The 4909-nt window shown below is 44.3% G+C and overlaps 1 pseudogene; it reads left to right on the top strand.

The window, feature by feature from the left end:
• Positions 1-229: 229 nt before the first annotated feature.
• On the top strand, positions 230-4226 carry LOC124661129 (annotated as a pseudogene).
• Positions 4227-4909: the final 683 nt, after the last annotated feature.

Here is a 4909-nt window from a genome sequence, read left to right as displayed (position 1 = left end):
GAAATGGGAGCACCAAATTAATCCTCCTTTCCCGTCAGACTTCAAAAAAGAGAAGATTCCAATTGGTCGAACCAATCCAGCCTCAGCCTTGGCTTGCCTTCCCTTTCCGGTCTCCTCCTCCCCCAATCTATCCGGAGCTCGCGGATCGAGGGACGCGACTCGCCGCCGCGGCCTGCTCCCCGGATCAGCGCCGTCGCCGGCCGCCGATCGGAGAGCGGCCCCCCTTTTCCCGCGGCGCCTGGAGATGGACGGCTTCGGGGGCGGGGGAGGAGGGATGCACGGCTCCCGGAGGAGCATGTCCTCGGTCCCCGGCACCAGGAGGAGGGCGTCGACCGCGGAGAACGGATACGACCTCGCCGCTCCCAGGAGGGCCTCCGCCACCATCTCCCGCACCACTTCGTACGTGACTATCCCCGTCCTCCTGTTGGCTCCTTGCTATGAGTCATTTCATCACGATTGATAGCGTCGCTTCTGAATTGCGCGTTGCCGTGTAGACACGGGGAAGCATATGGTATTTGTATGGAATAGCTTTCTGGTCACGCGTTATTTGTCCCTTAGCCCTTCGAGATATTTGTCCCTTAGGCCAATGCTAGATTTGATTTCAACGAGTCCCTGAAGCATACTAGGATACGTTAATTTCAGTCTTTGCAGCAACATGACCGATAAAGCTGTCAGTGGCAACTTGCAAATTGCATTCATCTATTTGATGGTAGGCATATGTATGCTTGTGGAATTTGAATTCAGTAACATAGTCAAAATGTTTGCGTTGCAAAAAGTGCATAAAACCGAAATGCGTGCAAATCAAGTAACCAGAACATTGTTGCCTCCCTCAGGACATTGACTGGGGAGAGAACCGTCAAGAGACTGAGACTGTCCAAGGCACTGACGATACCGGATCATACGTCTGTGCATGAGGCTTGTCGGAGGATGGCCGCGCGCAGAGTTGATGCTGTCTTGCTGACGGACTCCAATGCATTGCTCTGTGGGATCCTTACTGACAAGGTGAGGTAGATCTTTCTTCTCTTCAGCAGATCAACGCGCTGGCAGGTTGACTCTCATTTCTAACTTTGTGATGTGTTTTGTTGGCTGGTATCAGGACATAGCCACAAGGGTTATTGCTCGTGAACTGAAGCTAGAAGAGACACCAGTTTCCAAGGTCATGACAAGAAACCCTCTCTTTGTTCTCGCAGAAACTCTTGCTGTTGAGGCTTTGCAGAAGATGGTACAAGGTTTGTGAATCTTTCTCGCGATTATTTGGCTACCTTCTTACAGGTTCTCGTAATGTTGCCTGAAAAACTATGACTGTGATTCCAGGTAAGTTCAGACATTTACCTGTGGTGGAGAATGGTGAAGTCATTGCACTGCTGGACATAGCCAAGTGTCTATATGATGCTATTGCACGAATGGAAAGGGCAGCTGAGAAAGGAAAAGCAATTGCTGCTGCTGTTGAGGGTGTAGAGAAGCATTGGGGGACATCTGTTTCTGGTCTGTAGTCTTTTACCTGCTGCTTGTGTGATAAACAGTACTGTGTCTTATGTGAGGATTTGGCTCTGTAGTTTGACTTCTTAATGCCGTTTTACATTTTATTTGCAGGCCCCAACACGTTTGTTGAAACTCTTCGAGAACGGATGTTTAAGCCAACACTGTCCACCATTATATCTGAGAATTCAAAGTAGGTAATATCCTATCATTTTAAAATAAATACCTTCTTAAGTATTTCAAGAATTTGACTTACTGTTACGGAACAACTTATTAGCTGACCTCAATTTCTTAGAGTGGCCACTGTTGCACCAACTGACACCGTGTTGACAGCATCAAAAAGATGCTTGACCTGAAAGTAAGTTGTGCAGTTGTTGCGATTGAAAACAAGCCTGGGGGGATTCTGACGTGAGTGATTTTCCTCAATATTACATCACTGGTAATTTTTAAACCAGCATTGAACTGAAATCTACTTTGTTTTTTACATCAATCAGCTCTAGAGATATATTGATGCGTGTTATAGCCCAGAATCTCCCCCCTGAGTCTACTACAGTTGAGAAGGTACTTAAAGCCAAATGGATTATTTTCATGTTCTTAACTACCTTTGTTATGTTCTTCTGTATGTTCTCTTCAACTGTCATGCTAGCATGTCTGAAACTCCTTTTGACAGGTCATGACTCAGAGTCCAGAATGTGCCACGGTTGACACTCCAATCCTTGAAGCCTTGCATACAATGCATGATGGAAAGTTTCTGCATCTGCCTGTTCTAGACACTGGTACGTGGATGAACGAGCAATGTTGTTTGATCTAATTCAATTTTTTGTGAAGTCTATTAAATTAAAATAATGTGTTGTCATCCAGATGGAAGCGTTTTAACTGTTATCGATGTCCTTCACATAACTCATGCTGCAATTGCAACAGTAAGTAACAATTTCCTTATGCTTGTTTGTGTATAAAGTATAAACACAATGGCTTGGTCCTTGGAGATAATTATTGGCAATATGTTAGTGGCTAATTACTCGGTGTTTTGGTGTGAGTGAAGGATTCAATCTGTATCCCTCCTGCTCTAAAGTTCTACTCCCTCCGTTCTGTTTTAATCTACATTCTAGACCAATTTTTTGTTCCATAAATCTACATTCTAGCTTTTAGTCAACAAAACACAGAAAATGAAGCGGCCATGCTCTCTCTATATTGGATGTCAATACTTATTACTTCCAATGTAGCTTGGATTGGTTGTTTACATATCTTAGTACTAATAAATGCAGTACTAGTTTGCCTGGTTTTTTCTAGGATGTGGATTAAAATGGAACGGATGGAGTATGATGGAAGTTACTAAAGCAACTTGTTACCAAAGTGTTAGATATATAAATAATATGGACCATTAGATAGTGTATCCGCTACATAGTCTGCTAAATATTGTTGCAGCTTAACTTACGGGCATTGTCTTGTTCTCGTTCATTACATCCTTTTGTATTACTTCTACAGATATCATGCCTGTTTTGTTTTTATAACTTCTTGTTGTATTCAGGTAGGAAACAGCGCAGCAACTGGCTCTGAGGCGACTTCTTCCATGATGCAGAGGTTCTGGGATTCAGCAATGTCAAGTGGGCCGCTTGATGATGATGATGACTCCAGAAGGTTAGCATCTCTTTTGCACCTTATCATTCTGATGAGACGGGTTTTTCGTGCTAAATTATTATGGCATTTCTCAGTGAAGGGTCAACAAAAGTGGCATCTGAGGCAACAGATATAGGACGATCAGCATTCTATCCAGCTTCAGGCTTATCAAACACTTTTGGGTTCAAGATTCAGGACAAACAAGGCAGGATGCACAGATTTAACTGCGGTATGCACTTTCATTTTGATTTCACGCTAAATGGAATTGTATCATCATTTTGCCTGGTTTCATGCTCAGTAGTTATACTACAGTTTGTGAGGTTCATGTTTGACATTGCAAATTTCAGACACGAGCAGTCTTACAGACCTGATAACTTCCATCTTACAAAGGCTTGGCGATGACATTGATAAATTGAACCTGCCTCAAATTTTGGTACTGGCCAAGCTCCATCCTCAGCATGTACCTCTATGCATGTATCATTATGTCAATTTCTGACATTTCCGTGACACCATTTCACAGTATGAAGATGAAGATCATGATAAGGTCATACTTTCATCAGACGCCGACCTTATAGCAGCTGTGGACCATTCTAGACAAATCGGTTGGAAGGTAACACCGTTCATACAAAGCTGCTCTTCCTCCCTACCAAGGGTTGGTCTAACTTACACCCTCCTGCAGAGTTTAAGGTTGCACTTGGATTACTCTGGCATTGGCCGTCGTAAGCGAGGAGCCGCCTCAGCGGATTTCGAGTATGCTGGAAGGGATGCATGGGCTTCCGCGTACAGCACTGTTGCGGCTGGGGCAGCCCTGGTTGCTGGCCTTGGCGTGATGGCTTACCTGAAGAGAGCAGGCTAAGACGGCGGTCGACCACACTTTTGTCTTCATTGATGCAGGGTGTTACTACATTGAAATGACCAGAAATGACTGGTGAAAAGGAAAAATATCGACTCAGAGATGGCCATGTGATTAATTCTTGTGAGGAAAATCAAAATCTGTAATAATGTCACGGCAATGGACTACACAGCCCGCGGACGGTGTGGATCAAATCTTGGATGTCCAGTAGTCTCCATCACCATTGTACAATGGAGTATAATTGGCCATTTGTTTGAAACAACAGTGTTCACACACATACCCCCGTCAGGTCGATGATATTGTGCTGCAGCTGCCGCATTGCATTGTTATCCTGGGTACTCGTCCATGTCGGAAACTAACCAAAGCAAGTTGGGCCACGGTACCTCTAACCCCTCCAAGCTCCAGACGGGCCATTTCGCTGCAGATTACGGCCCAAGACGGATGTGCCCTGCTGAGTCTCTGGAGGGGCGCGCCTTTACCCTGCTCCCGTGCGTGTAAATGCACACACGCAGTGGCTCACGATTTTTTTAAATAATACCTTTTTTTTCTTTATTTCCAGAAATAATATCCCTCTGATTCATATTAATTGACTTCAATATAGATGTATCTAGAACTAGCATATTTCTAGATACATTCGTATTAGAGTCGATTAATATGAACATAAGGGACTACTCGATTTTAAAAAATTTCACAAATAATACACTGTTGGAGACTAGTACTCCGATTAGAAGGTATCAGGGTAACGCACCCCGAGTAGCAGGGAATCTGCGTGGAGCCACCCCAGTTAAAAGTAGTTGGGTTCCTCTACCATAATTGGAAGTAGTTGGGTTCTTCTACCCCAATTGGAATTAATCGGGTTCCTCTATCCCGAGTAGTGAAAAGAAATCGGGTTCCTCTACCCCAGTTAGAAGAAATCGGGTTCTCAATTGGAAGAAATCGGGCTGCTCTACCCCGATTAGT

The sequence above is a fragment of the Lolium rigidum genome, chromosome 6 (assembly GCF_022539505.1).
Source record: "Lolium rigidum isolate FL_2022 chromosome 6, APGP_CSIRO_Lrig_0.1, whole genome shotgun sequence".
NCBI classification, from domain to species: domain Eukaryota; kingdom Viridiplantae; phylum Streptophyta; class Magnoliopsida; order Poales; family Poaceae; genus Lolium; species Lolium rigidum.
This window is presented reverse-complemented; position numbering and strand designations above follow the sequence as displayed.